At 47.9% G+C, this 16,024-nt stretch overlaps 1 protein-coding gene across 14 annotated transcripts in view; it reads right to left on the bottom strand.

Annotated features, from left to right (window-relative positions):
• The window catches only part of PCBP3 (poly(rC) binding protein 3), a 256,103-nt gene that overhangs the window by 43,029 nt on the left and 197,050 nt on the right, over positions 1 to 16,024 (bottom strand). The gene's annotated exons all lie outside the window — the stretch shown is intronic.

Here is a 16,024-nt window from a genome sequence, read left to right on the forward strand (position 1 = left end):
GTCGGCATACACATGCTTCCTGTCCTCACTCAACAGCATGCTCACCTCTGCTTTACATGGAGCAAGGAGGTGCTAGGGAGAGAGCCAGCAGGCCAGGCTCTGGATCACCAGTAGGCCAGCTATGCACTATGTCCATACAGAGCAAAAATGAGAGCTAGTAACCCCGTGCTTCAGACGGGAGGAACGCAATCTTCACGTTTTAAATGTCCTAATAGCAAGGCTTTTCTCAGGAGGGAAGTTGGCTTTGGGGGGAAACACAGAAGTGGGTAACAGGCATCCTGGCTCTTGCACTAGCAATCTCTTCCACTGTGGGTGCAGCTTGCCTGAGTCCCTCATTATACGAGCTCTCACAAAATAACGATGCGGAGCACCGCCAGCCACACATCTGTGACCGTACAACCATCATGAGTGCCTGTCAAGGCCAGTGGCTCTGGCCTGCTCTCATTAGCTGTGCTCTGTCCAGGGCTGCACCCAGGGCCTCAGCTGTCTAGAAGGGATGTGGGATGGGGGAAAGCAAACAGATTTGATTTATTGTGTTTAACAGCTCACTGCCCACATCAGGCTGCATGAGGCCATGGCAGCAGAAGCCGACAAAGCTGATTAGCTGCTTCATTCTCCTTGAGAGACTCACAATGTATGTAGGTCCTTGAGGCCATCCAGGCTAAGGGAGACTCTGCAATTCCGTGCTCTTGCCAGTCACAGTTAGCATTAGAAGGATGTTGGGACTTACACAACCTTGATTTCAGAAAGCATTCTAAATAGCCTATTCACTTGTCACTCAAGTGTCAAGACAAAAAGTGACACGGCTAGGACCAGTGAGCTCAGCCCTCCTGTTTTGCTCTGGAGGCTATTCCTGGGCCTGGTCTGGAATCTGTGGAGCTTTCTTCTCTTTCTAGCAACGAGCCAGGTTTCACTGAGTCCTACTGTAATAAAACTCGTGTCAGCACACACATCTCTCTCAAATGCTCTCATATTTAAAATACTGATTTCAAGGTCTATACTATCTTTAATGTGGATACAGGCTAAGCATAAGAGCTGAGCTGAATCTCCTATTCAGGTCTTGGCAACAGCCCGTCCACCACTCGTGTCCTGCACCCCATGGACCGTCCATAGGCCCACAGCAAAGGGATTCTGGAACATGCCATATCTTTCTGCAGTTCTCACCAGGTACCATGCATGAAGGGTGGCCATCATTACAAAGTTTGGTGACGAAATCAGACTTGAGGCTAGGACAGCTTAAAACAATCGTGGTTCAAAGTCAACACTAGATCTCTGTCATGCCTCACAAATCTACATCCCATGTGTTTCATATAGGCCAAAGCTCTAGAAGAGAAAGGTCAAAGGCCAATGCTCTAAAGAAAGTGGAGAGAAGTTTGTATGGCTCCAGGGTCCCTAAGAGAATGAAGGAGAGGCTGGGGTGAGACATCCCGAGCCAGGACTGGTCATCCAGAACAACCACCTTGAATGGAAAGGACCAGTTTGACCACTGCTAGAAGATGTCTGGAAACAAGGAAGATGAGAGCAGGAGGGGCCATGCTGGACTAAGCATTGCGGAACAGACATAGAAGCCCATGGAGACCACCCACCATGCAGCAGCAGAGACTCCATGTCTTCTAATCATCTTCAGGTCACTGTGCAGCTCAGTATTGCAATCTGGGACATACAATGGCCTATGTACACAGCTGATGATTTCAGAGAGCCCTGCAATGGACCAGGGCCTGCAGAGTAGAGAGACCAGCCACTCAGAGCCTGGGGCCAGCTAGATGTAGCTCTCAACAGGGGATCCTGAGACACCTCTGAATGAGGTTGGACATTCTAGCTAAGGACTAAATGTCTTCCTTTTGGAAAGGAAAGCATTGAGTTGGCCACGTGCATGTAACGGGCTACGTTGGAAGTGGCAGAGCTCCCTGTCTTGGACTTGGGTGGTCCAAGAACTCCTCTGAGTACACGTTCAGCTTTCTAGTAACTTCCTGTTTGAGGAGCATGTGCCCAGACACGTGACCTGTGAGGAGTTCTCCAGGATATGTATGGGCATGGGCTCTCCACTATGGGCATGGTGAGAAACCAGGAAGGAAGAGAATGCCACAGAAGATAAGGTGGGCACAGGAAGGTCCAAAAGACTTACGGATGATGGTCAAAAGGGATTTTTATCAGAGTGACTAAGCTAGCATATGTTAATACCAGCCTGGGTTAAAATTCAATTTTTAAAAATTTGAAAAAATTAAAAAAAAAAAAGGATTGGAGGAAAACCTTAAAATTATGTGAAAAATTTCTACATAGAATAGCAGACCTCAGAGGGGACATTAATTCTTTCAAACTCATCTACAGAGCCAATTCTATAGGCAGGTTCATCTCAAATTTGAAAACTCTTGGGGTCAAGAGCAGAACAACAGTACAGGCGCCCACAGAGAACACCCATCATGCACCATGAACCCCATGTCTTCTGCCCTGGCCCTCAGCTCACCATGATGCTGGCACAGCACTGCGATGCTGCCATAGGGAGCAGATGCTGAGAAAGAGAAGCGGAGGGGACTCCGCACTCAGAGCCAAGGCAGCATGTCTGTGTGAGGTGCGAGAAGAGATGAATAGATGGAGGAAGTGAGAGTCATGAACCAGTGCTCAAAACTGTGGCAGAGCAGGAGATGGACTTTCAGGAGGTAGCGCTCAGCCAACTGAACAGGCAAGTGGGGACATGAGACCCTACAGGGCACCCCCTTACAGAGTCTACCCTAAGACCAATGCCAGTGAGTCCAACAGGAAACGTCAACAGGAAGCCTTGGACAGCACAATAATTTGTATGAAGTAGAGGGAAAGACTCCTTAGAGAAGTGGGTCACAACCTGTGGGTCTTCACAGGGTCACCCGAGACCCTCAGAAAACACAGATATTTACACCAGGATGCGTAACAGTAGCAAAATTAGTTATGAAGCAACAGTGAACTAATTTGATGGGGGGGCGGGTATTGAAGGGCAGCATTAGGAAGGCTGAGCGCCACTGCCTTTGACATAAAAAGCTATTAGCTGTTAAAACAAAGATTGAGATGATGGCCCACAGTAGGATTAAGATTCTCTGTGTCCACAGACGCTGACAACAGGGAGAAAAGCAGCCCATAGGCAGACGTTCGCTGCCTGTCCCTTCACTGTTAGGGCCTCCATAGCAAGAGCCTTGAACAAGTGGGTCCCGAAGGGGCTTGTTCATGTGACTACTACAGTTGACCCTCTGCGTCTGTGTCTTTCAGGTACAACCAACCAACAGATAAAACATTTGGGAAAAAAAGGACTGTACTTATACTGACTGGTGGACAGAACTTCCTTATCAGTATCTCTTCAACACCGTATGACAGCTGTGTACAGAGCCTTTATATTGCATTTGGCATTATAAGTTGCCTTGATGTGATTTAAAGTACATGGAAAGACGTGTGAAATCCTATCAAATATCACACCATCTGACCTGAGCATCTGGGGGGGGGGGGATTCTGGGACGTGTGTGGGGAATTGTGGGATAAGTCAGCCTCAACAGTTAAGAGGAAAGCAACTTAAAGTCACAGTGTATGTCACCATCTGCCTACCAAAATGACTGAAAGACAACAAAATCTTAACAGAAGGACTAGAAAATGGATTAGCAGGTTAAGGCCATGCTGCCCTCATCTCCTTGGGGCCCACATAAGACAAAGAGAGAAGAGAGACCTCCATATGTGTGTGACAGCATGTGTGCACCTACATACATGCAATACATAAATTAATAAATAAAAACCTAAAAAACTAAAACCGTAACAGGAAGCACTGGAAGGCAGCAGTGCAACTAGTGCACTCCTTGCTTCCTCATTTGCATTCCAGGGTGTGTGTGTTTGCTTAGGAAAGATGTTGGAAAAACAATGAAATGGATCATGTGTGTCAACTAAGATCCAACCCCAGATTCTGCCTAGACCAATGGTTCTCGCCCTTCTAACACTGTGACCCTTTAACACACTTCCTCCTGTTGTTCCCCACCATAAAATTATTTTTATTGCCACTTCATGACCGTAATTTTGCTACTGTTACAAGTCATAATGTAAATATCTGTATTTTCTGATGGTCTCGGGCATTAGATGATCCCCGTGAAAGGGTCAGTTGACTCCAAAGGGGTCTTGACCCACAGGCTGGGAACCACTGACCTAGACAGAATACCAACTAATAGTCTTAACTAAATGTTAACATATAGGTCAGCAATATGTGAGTAGACTGACGTTACACAATGCCTTTGTGAAGGTTATTCTTGGGGCGTGTAGGCACTACAGGATCAGGTTTTCTGCTCACATAACCAATAAGGAAGAAACTCAGTAACCATGCAAACTTTAGGAAGCAGTGTCTCACGTTGACAGGTGTTTGCCACATGTCAGGCATTGTCCCCACCACACCTGGGCAAGGAAAGCATCCAGACACTAGACAGGGTATGGGACTAGGACAGGACACTCATCTGGTACAAAAACGTGGCTCCCGCCCAGATGAGGGAAAAGCACTGAGTATAGTTCACAGTATCCCTGACCAGATCAAACCAGCGGGACCAGCAGGAAGCACGTACATTGAGAAGGTAATCCACTAAAGCACAAATGTCCTGCACCACAAGCTTGTCTCACATCGGTGTCCTTGCTGTCATTTGCACTGGTGGTGGGTGGTAAGCATCAAGAACTCCACGTTCTAGCTACTATTAAAGAAGCATGGGTAATGAAAGTGAAGGAGTCAAGGCAGCCTTTAACATATATCCAACGAAGGAGAAATGCCACCTATGTGAAAAGCAAGACAGCTAATCAGGAAATGAGATTTTTAAGGAAAAACAACTCCTGTGGAAGACAGGGCTATGGGAAGTATCCATGGTAACTTGTGGGGTCTCAACTGGGCCACAGATGAGAGACCCCACCCCATGTCACTGCCCCTCACTGACTCCTTTAAGACAACATGCTAGGTTGTGCGAGAAGCTGCTAGGCACTGTCACTGCTGCCGGATGGAACAAATGTTCTTCCGCCCATTGCTGTGTACTCGGTGTCCCCCTTAATATGGGATCTCAGGTCCTGCTCCAAGACTGTCACAAGGGCTCTGTTCCCGGATGGCCTCTGGCTCCCTCCAATATCCAGTGCAATGCTGTCCCTGTGGCAGGAAGCATGGCTGTCCTTCTGGAAGGAAAGAGTGGCAGGGGACCATATGAAAGGATGAGCCTCTCTGATGGTATGTCACAGCAGCTCAAGTCCCTGGCACATTCCTTGCCCAGTTGGCCCAGCAAGAACCAGCGAATAATCATTCCAACCAGTGGTGGCCTGCTGCTTGCTCTTCCTCAGTTGAGAGGCATGAAGGGACAGGGCAGCCACATGTGACTCACCGCCAGTTCAGAGACAGGATGCCCTGCCCGCCTCAGAACTGTGCACCATGCAGTGCAGCCTTCCCTGACCCCCTGCTTAGGAAGCTTCCACAGAGAATGTGAGGAGTACCATAGGTGCCAGCACATCCTCAGTGAGTAGGCAGTGCTTTCTGTCCTAAGACATAGCTCAGTTTCATGGGAGGGCACAGTGGGAAAACAGTGCTGACAGATTACTGCCTATTTGATACACGGAAAAGGACAAGGCAAAGGTAGCTTGTCCACGGTGGGCAGTACGGCGACACACCTGACAGTGGCCCCCCATGGGAAGGGAATTAACACTGTAGGCCATGGCTTCTAACAGGCCAGTTCTCTGGAGGCTGCAGGCAGCATGGCCAGCAGGTGCCAAGTTCCGAAGATCTCCATGGAGGTCAAGGTGGGGCAAGAGAGGAACGTAGCTCCCAGCTATCCTGGGAGGCTGTTCGTGGCAAGTCCCCGGGGATGCACTCATTAATGATTTTAGAGCACTCACTCATCAACACAGGCAAAAATCGTTGCTCATGATTAACCCTGATAGAAAAACAAGCTAAATTCGATTGACAGGTCATTTCTTTGTGTCCCAAGGTCTGAGCAATAACAGCTCACTGTTGCCCTGCACAAAGCGTATTACTTCAGATAGAATAATCAGAAAACATATAACTAAAACCATTAAGAATTTTGACAAATGAATTTTAAAAAAAAAGGCTGAAAGGCTGAAGTGAAAACAAGACTACAAATAGAAACAATGACAAATATGAGTAAAAATTTAAAAGGAATAGAATACGAGTGATACATAGAAAAGATACTACAAAGTAAAGAAAAATGTAAGATAAATACACTAGAGAGATGACACATAAATAAAAGGACATTTAGACAAATCTGAAGCAATATAACAGGTTAAAAAAAAAAAAGAAACTTAAAGAGGAAAATGTGAAGCCTAGAGCGTGACTGTAAGCTATGAGGGATCAAATTAAGGCGCTAAGCCTCAGCGAGCCGACAGCTGGGCTCAGCAGTACTGCTCTGCAGATGGTTTCGCTGAACCCAGGGGAAAGCAGCATGCGATCCAGGCCCATGAGGCCCCCCAAATTCACAGACATGTGGTTCAGTGACCAGAGAGAGAGAGGTTCCCGTCACGAAGCCCGCTAAGAGCCCTGTCTCCCACTCTCAAAGTCCTTGCACCCAAGCCTCATGTTTGCCAAGGACCCACATGCGTGTGTACATACATCAGTCTCCTGGAGGTGTCACCTACCCGTGTGTCTGGGAAGGCGGGGAAGGAAGGTGACAGCATCTCCCTCATGCCCCACACTTGACATGCACCCGATGACCTCGCGGCATCCTCGGGGCTCTGGCAAGGTCTAGGCTGGGCTGACTCAGTAGGGGACTGTGCAAAGGCAGCTCAAGGATTCAGCCTCCATGCCATGCCACGTGACAGCACTGAGCTGCCCTGCTTTCCCGTACATTTTAGGATTAAATTTAATCCCCCGGGACAGCAGTGCCCCAAGAGGTGCTCCGGCTTCAATCCGCTCAGGGCCTAATCCCAAAAGCCTCGCTGCTGCTTGTTTAATTTATTTTAGATGCATTTGGCTTGTTTTCATTTCAGTGTATGTGACAGACAAAGAAATAGATATGCAGATGAAAATAAACTCTGTATTCACCTGTCAAAACATAAGTGTAGATTCATGAGCTTAAGAACTGCATATGCAAAATAAGTTCAAAAGCCCCAAACTGGGTACCTAGATCTTAAAGATGAAACTATTGAGTTATACCACAAAGAGTTAAGTTGTGGGGGATGCTAAAAAAAAAAATAATAATGTTACCCAGCAAGATCTAGGGGAGACTCCATATGGTCCCTACCAGAAGCAATGAGGCAAGACACAACAGGGTCAACACTGGTTCAGCTACTGGTTCAGCCCTTTCTCCTTTCTTCCTGGTGCCATGGGTCTTTGGACAGCAGGAATTGTTCACTGGGTGCAGTCCCAGGGACTGGCCAGAAAAAAATGTCTGATCAGTGCAGGGACACTGGGGCCCTCAGGTGCTGCGGCCATACAGCTGTGGGTCTGTTGCCATGTTGATATGATTCCTGGGCTCAGCCAACCACAGTGTCAGAAGCCCACTGACAGCCCAATGACAGCAGAACTTCTCTGGAAGGGACTCCAGCTACCCACACCCCACATGTCCCAGGTGCTGGCCCTCGCCTAGCCCTGCCCTGCACAAGTTCAACATTATATATATATCTGGGACTTACATGTTAGGCACAAGCACAGCACAAATATGATGAAGTTAGCTCAAACGTCACACAGCACTTAATCATACAATACTACTTTGTAACCTAGAACATTCACATCCAAAGTCAGGCATTGCCAGGCAGCCACTGATGGCTCTCACCCAGCACTGCAGAATTCCTTCTGGCCCCTCTCGGCCTGGCCTCTCTGACACTAGGATTCACCCATTCCACTGTGTGACAGGTATAGTCAGTATCTGCTGCAAAACAGAACCCCATAGCCATGACTGTCACCACAAATGGTGGCTGCATCTCCTATTGATGGCATCAGCAGTTCCTTGTTGGGGTGAGGGGAAGGCATTAAGGCCTGGAGGCTGAGTCTCCATGGGGCCATGTAAGGACCTACTTCACCCAAGTTTCACATGTCCTGACTGACAATTAAAAGGCTTTCTTTATTTATTTTTAAATAAACCACAACGTGGCAAGTGTTGCGGACCTGGATATCTCTGTGCAATAGAGAAAAGACTTGGCTTGTAGCAAAAAAAATGTAGGACCAAAGGGTATTTACAATAAAATGTTGGCAGACACAACCAGCCACATGTTTTACAAAGCAGTGCAGTTCACACCTGACCAAGCCTGCAGGGCACTTGGGCAGGCTGCTGTCCAGCCTCCTGCTGCCGTGCACGAGGCTGTCTGTCAGTTCATTCCCACTGGTCACTCCCTATGTGCTGCACACTCACCTGCCTGCTCACTTATGCTTCTGTGCTTTGTTGCAACACTGCTGCCTTGTGAAAGGTGCTACCCACATGACAAGCTGGCAGCGTTCCTGCATGTCTGCCATGCACTCAGGCCTTCTGGGGCCAGGGATCACCTACAATGCCTCCTCACGAAGACATACAAAACAGCAAACATATAATTTCTATGCCTGTAGCTCAGTGTTCAATCCCAAAACCTCTATGGAGTTTTAAATTTAGTACTTTTAAAAAATAGATTGATAATTGACCCCCTAGCATTTATTGACGAACTTACTCTTTCTCAGTAATCCAAATGTCATTTTGATTATAGCAAAACAAAACTGGACGTTTTTATTTGTCTCTGCCCTTTATTCCTATGCAACATTTTGATTATTTTCCTGAGAGAGAGGGAGAGAGAGAGAGAGAGAGAGAGAGAGAGAGAGAGAGAGAGAGAGAGAGAGAGAGAGAAAGAGACAGAGAGACAGAAACAGAGAGAGAGACAGAGAGAGACAGAAACAGAGAGAGAGACAGAGAGACAGAAACAGAGAGAGAGACAGAGAGAGACAGAAACAGAGAGAGAGACAGAGAGAGACAGAAACAGAGAGAGAGAGACAGAGAGACAGAGCGAGACAGAGACAGAGAGAGAGAACGCATGCATGCATGTACACTTGTATCTCTGCATCCCTGTGGAAGCCAGAGGACAACCTCATGTTGTTCCTAGGTGCAACCCACTTTGTTTTTTCAGACTAAGTCTCTTGCTGGTCCGGACCTTACCCAGTAGACTAGGCTGGAAGGCCAGCGAGTTCCCAGCAATCTACCTATCTTTACCCTCACCCCCTAGAGCTGGAGTATTAATGCCACCGTGCCTAGCTTTTTTCTGTGGGCTCTGGGGATTGAACTCGGGTCCCATTTGTACCACGCCCCACCCCAGCCCCGATAGCATATTCTTATACAAATTTCTTTTTCCTTCTGTCCTATGTTGTCTATAATGACTATACCCCACACCAGCTGCTCAGAAGAGAGGGAGGCAGGCGGCTTTCAAAGCGCATCACCATGAAGCAGGGAGGGTGTCCATCTAGGCTGTCCCATGCAGTCCTCAGCTTTGCCGGGCGTGCTTCCCAGCCCAACAGGCCCTTTCTTCACTAAGACCATCTGCCTAGAGGCTATATGTGGCTACTGCAGTCTCCTCACTTCTAGACTACTCCGCTGAGTGGCCTTGGGATACCTGTCCCAGTGGAGGTGCTGAGTCAGCAGGAGTCGCAGCTCCTGCCACACCTTCCTGCTCGAGCACTGGCCTTGGGCTTCCGCTCTAACTCTCCTTGAGTTCTAGCAAGCTGGTTCCTTGTCTGCACAAGCCTCTGAGCCCCACACAGGTGCAGGCGGGGCAGCCCGTATCCTCTCCTACAGGAAGCAATGTGTGACTCGGCCTCAAACGCCCCCACAGGATGGTCTGCTTGCGTCTGACCAGGTAACCATCAGCAGCATCCTCTGCTCTCCTAGACCTGGTACTTGGGTCCAGACCCTCTGCATCCAACTCCGGCTGCATCCGGAGCCCTGCCTTTACACGTTCACTTCACAGCAACACCAGGGGTTCTCAGACTCACAGTGGACATTACATAGACCACCTGGGAGGCCTGTCCTACCTGGCTCCCAGAGGCTCTGACTCCATTGATCTCAGGGGTACAGTGAGGAATCTACATCTCCACAGAGTCATTAGGGGATGGTGGGGGTGTAGAGATCATACCTGGCTAACCAGAGACATGTTCGATTTCATAAGCGGAGCAGCCAAGATGCAATGCAGAAACCAGAAACCATGATTAAAAGGGAGGCTGAGAGGGATGCTGGGTTCTATGGCAAAGACCTACAACCTTGCAAGGTGCAAGAAAGCATTTCCCCAATCCTTCCCTAAGGGGCCTAAAGCAGCATGCAGTAAGTAGTCCATGCAGACCTTCAGAGGCTGCTAAACACTGGGTCCGGCTGTGGCCATTTCAGGAGGCCCAAACACTAACATGAACCCCAATTAAGGTGACAAATGGAGCCCTTGCCCCAGCCTCCTTCACAGGGACATTGTTCCGTCAAGTGACAGTCAGAATCGTCACTCATTAGTAATCACAGAACTGGGGTGGAAACACTTGACAAGTGACAGGACCATATACTTTTGGGGACCTCCTGACCCCAACTCCCAATATTGAGACAGTAGTCCTCTGAGCGCCTTACCATCTAAAGCCTATTTCATCAGATGCCTCATCAGGCACCTCCTGCTGTGTACTGCTCCTCATCCTAATCCTCCCCAGACCTCTTTGCCCAGCGGAAGAACACTTTATTGAGGCCTCTGGCCTATGATCAGGGCTCAGCTAGCTCCTGGAATAGCACATCCCTCTCATGCACAGAATACGGGATGGGTACAGGAAAATAAGGGCCATAAACCATACCCATGTACCACGAGTGGGTTCGTTTCCAGAGGCCGCAGCCCTCAGCCCTCATCCGAGATATGATAAGGAATGTTATAGCTTCAAATGTCCCATGAGCACGGATGGTTGTCACGGCTGTACACCTCCACCTTCACATGCTATGGATGAGTGCTAGCGTTAAAACCTAGTTTCTGGAATACATGTTACAGGAGGCACAAAGAAAGAGACAATGTTAAAAACGCATCCGTGCGTGGGGCTCTCTCCAGGCATCACATTAACAGCCACAAGTGTAGAAAGCGTTACACATTTCTGCTCTGTCTTAGTCAAACAAACAAAAAACCCAAAGAAGCAAAACTCAAGATCCTCAAGATTGCCAAATAACTAAAGAAATATTATTTAGACCAATAGTTCTCACGCTTCCTAATGCTGAGAGCCTGTAATACAGTTCTTCGTGTTGTGGTGGCCCTCAGCCATAAAGTCATTTTGGTGCTACCTCATAACTGTAATGTTGCACGGTTAATGACTCCTAATGTAAGTATCTGCTACGCAGGATGTCTGCTCTGCGACCCGCAGGCTGAGAACCACTGCTTTAGGAGCTCATATAGGATTCACTCTGAGGCTGCAGGTTGATTGCTCAGAGGGTCCTTGTGAACCCTGCTTTGTCACCAAGGGCACAGCTATGTGCCACACAAGGGGGATGGACAACAGTACAGAACCCAAAGTGCTTGTGCACATCCTCACAGTGCTGGCCACGTACCTGTGTTCCCCAAAAACTAGAATAAGCACAAATTTCATCTGAAAGGGAAAAAAAAACCCCTGCTGGAACACACTGAAGATTCAATTATTACAATTCTTATTCTGGCACACTATTTCTGTAAGTATTTCCCTGTGTCTGAATATGGCAGACATAACCAGATCCCGCAAACACATACATGCTGTAACTTGCTTGTCAAACACACACATAGGAACATCTTGACCTAATGCACACACTTGAGCTCATTTACAAGACAGGAAAACCGTGAAATTTTGTTATTTATAAGGCGTAAAATGCATATTAGTTTTGCAAATATTTAAAAAACTATCACACACTCACACATGACCTGCTCTGCAATAAGATAGTTAGTAATTGTACAATATAAATATTAAACTCTAAAATGTACATTTTCCATTTATTAACAATATGTGTGAATCAATCTTTTGATATTGGATTCTGATATTTGGACTTCATAGTGCTCTTTCCCGTGGGAGCAATTAACTTCATAGGCTTATGTCTCCAACAAAGATGTGACTGAAGGAGCTAGTTGAGCCAGAGAACATTGGGTCCTTGCTCCTAAGGATGCTCATCTGACCGCGGGTAGGGCTTACATCCCTTTCCATAACTGAGATTTCTGACTGTAAGACTGTATGCTTTTTTCTTTTTTGTACATAATGTCACCTCAATAGTAAAGAACATCAGAATGCCAATGGTCTCCCCCAAAAAACTGCATTATGAAGGCAGAGGATCCAATACCTATATGTCTACAGCTATTGGTATAGACTACCAACTCCACTCTTCCCGCTGCCCGGCAGAGCTCTGTGCACCATGTGGCAGCTCCTTTGGTATCTTCTCCCCACCACATCACCTATGTGACCTCGGCATGCTCTGACACCACCTGAAGATCTGAGCTAGGACTCGTCAGCCTTAGCCACCTGTCCTGCTCTGTTGACCGCTCACCCAGGCCCACAGAATCCCCTTACCTCTGAACAAAGCAGCCCCGTGGGGTCAAGAGGATCGAGCTGGATGTGGGAACCAGACAGATGGTTCCTCTCCCCGTTTAGAGAAGATGAAATGCTAACAGAGAAAAATTAGAGTGATGTTTTGTTCTCAACCGAAAGAGGCCACCCATCCCATTGGCCTGGGGTGGGAACCGCGTGACATCGCCCAGGCACATGTGACCTACTTTTTCGCCCAGCTCCCCTTGTGCCCTTGGAGGGGCACCCAGCACTCGTGGGCTGTCACTTTAGCCCCCAACAGGACTGAACAAGCCAATGTGCCTGCAGGACATATGCACAGCAGCTCAGCCTGAAATGGGGAAGGGGGATTGGCTAGCATTAATCCAGACACAGCTTTTCATATACGACATTGCCCTTGTACTGACCAGCCTTGTGCAGCTTGGGCAGAGGCAGGTCCTTAGCCATTGACTATGGGGCTGCCTTGGACTGACTGGAGACACGCTTCCAAGTTCATAGGAAATTCCTCACCCGAATTAGGTATCCAAAATGATACCAACGGGAAATTCTCACCTTCCTTAGTCTTAATTAATTGTGGTTAGCCCTGAGAAGCAAGCCTATACATACACTCAGAAGTAGATCAGCATCCTAAGTCATTTAAGGTGGTCCAGATGTAGGCTGTGGTAAGCAGGATGCAGGGCTCAAGTCAGGAAGGACCCCGAGGCTCGAGTACTTGAGACTTCAATGGAGGGGTAGCATGCATAGTGCCCACCATCAAATTGGGCATGTCTGCTACTAAGCAGGAAAGAGGGCTATCCCACGCTACTAAGCAGGAAAGAGGGCTATCCCACGCTACTTGATACTTATATGTTAACTTTATCCTAGCAACTTATATAAGATCAGAGGAGGTAAGAACCAGAGCACTAGCAAGCGTTATATGAGAAGGATAAGGGCAGGAGGAGCTATTATGGGCTGTACTAGAAGGCAGACTGTATAGTGGAAGAAGCTGGCCACTGTGAGCATAGAACTTGCTAGTAACTCTTCAATGCACACCACAGCACAGAAAGGAAAAAGGAGTCCTGAAGCCGCACCAAGCAAATAATACAAGCAACGGATATCCATTGCAGAGAAATGACGTAATTAGGTGCTCCCCTGAAAGACCGGCAGCCTGAGGTCTATAGTGTTTAGAGGGGAGCTGCTTAGGTTCCATCACTGTATCTTTTAACAAAATAGGACCAAACTGCCCACATCTGACCTCCCTTTTGCATTTCGTATTACACAGTAAATACTTACCTAGATTAATGCATTTAGGTTTAAGTAATAGTACCAAATTCCTGATATTTCACTTTCTCTGTAAGATTTCAGGTACTCCATTTTGTGTCTTAGTATGTAGGTCTATAGTGAGTCTACAATAGTTGAATGTGCCAGGTATTTTGAGTTGGTGTATCGAGCAATGTTGTATTACTATTGCTGAGGTTTGGGGCATATGTTTCCCCTCAAATATGCTCTAAAACCAACCCCCAGGCTAGCTGTGGTAGTACACACCTTAGATCTAGCACCCAGGAGGCAGACCCAGCCAGATCTCCATGCGTTCAAGGCTAGCCTGGTCTACATCAAGTTCCAGGCCAACTAGAACTATATAGTGAGACTCTGCCTTAAAACAAAACAACAAGAAAAAGGACAAAATCAGTCTCCACCATGCCAATATTGAGGTGTGTGAAAGGTGATTAGGCTGTGCCCTCCACCTGCATAACCCAACTAGTGTCTCACAGAGTGACTAGTTTGGCCCTCTTTGCCATGTGGTCCTCCAGTCGCATGAAAACACAGAATGTTCTCTACAAAGGATGCAGTGTTCAAGGAGGCTCCATCTGGAAGCAGCCTGGCACCTTCACCTTGACCTTCCAGACTCTAGAACTCCAAGTAGTAGATTTACGTGAGCTGTGGCTTATCTAGTCCTGGGAATATGCCCTCTTTGTCTTGTGCTCTCCCTGGCATGTATATTTATAGCATAAAATTTCCAGGCCAAAAATACATAATGATGTCAGGTATGCTTGCCTGCAGTTCCCAGCACTCACAGTAGCTGGTACCTGAGCCTGAATGGCCGCTCACTCATTCAAGGAAGGTGTACCTGGGAAAGACCATGCATCTTCACACAGGGGGCATAGCACATCCTAGAGGGAGGCTCTGGGCATGGCAGGGACATGGCTGTAGGAACCAGGTCCTTCAGGAGCTTCTTGGTCACACCAGCAATCACAGAGCTGGGCGGAGTCACTGCCTATTAGGATCAGCCTCTTCTGGGTAGAGGTGGGAGATGGAGCCCTCTGTCTCACCTAGGAATCAAGGCCAACAGCAGCAGGCACCTAACCAACCCAGGACACTGACCCAGCAGAGACGGGTTATAGAACTCTGACCTCTAGGCATCCCAAGCCCCTTAACATCTTGAATTCAGAGTATCTAGGATTACCTCCATGGGACCTTTACAAGACCTACAAAATCGGGCTCTGGAACATCTCTTCTTGGAAGGAGTGGAGAGCTCACCAGGCTCATAAGGCCCATCAAGTTCGTCTCTTCCCAGGTGTATATAAATATTCTACCCCAATAACTGCATGGAGTGGGGTGGAGCTATCAGGAGAGAGTCTTCAATGGCGATAGCTGCCAGCCCATAATTTTCCCATGCTCCTGTAAGTAGCCACTTACTTATGCTGCTGTAATTCCGAAAAACTCATCAGCTCACCAAGACACAATTGGTTACAGCATTCCGGTGGTCTGTCATTGACTTCTCTATCTGAGATGAATAAAACCAGACTCTTCAGGAAAAGTCACATGACACAGATGGCCTGTTTTCGCTCCCTCTTGAGGCACCATACCCGGGGCCCTGACTCTGCAAACCCTTTCCCCCCTTGACCAACCACTCACAGTTATGTTGTCTGGCTCAGCCTGGCCCAATAAGGGCCAATCCATGACATTCTCTGGGGACTGGGGTCCCAAAGTGGGGGTGCAGGCCAGGACAGAGGAACAAAGGGGGTATCTTAGAGATTGCCCCCTAAAGTGTTTCTCCCACTCAACCAGAGTAAGTCTCCAAGAGCTAACCCTCTAGTCAGAGGCTCTGTGGCTCTACCACTACCTGCGCACGGAGCCCAGTTTGCTGACTTGTCCCCACCGTCTGTGCACTAAGACCCTTTCCTGCTCCATGGCCCTTTCTAGCCCTTCTCTGAAAGCTCCCATCAGGTCTCAGGTTAACATGCAGTCTGGGCTGCAATGAGCCTTGGGAGGCACTGAAAGAAGAGAAAGTAACCTTGAGGCCTTACCTCTCCCGCCATCATTTGCTTTCCAGAACTCATGGCGTTCATCCAAAGTTGCAACAAGGGCAGAAGTCTCTCTCCACTGCCACGTGCCTAACCAGAAAGCACCTGCCCTTTCAACTGCCCATTATTATCAGAAGGCATTGTGAATGGCAATGAGCAGCCCAAAATAAATAATTCTTTCTAACATAGTAGGAGAAAGCAGAAAATCAGGATAAAACCCCATGGCAACCATCAGTATTCTGGAGACTTCTGTTCTCCAGTCCCTAAACCTGTGCTT

This window comes from Acomys minous, assembly GCF_964271855.1.
Source record: "Acomys minous genome assembly, chromosome: 13".
Taxonomy (NCBI): domain Eukaryota; kingdom Metazoa; phylum Chordata; class Mammalia; order Rodentia; family Muridae; genus Acomys; species Acomys minous.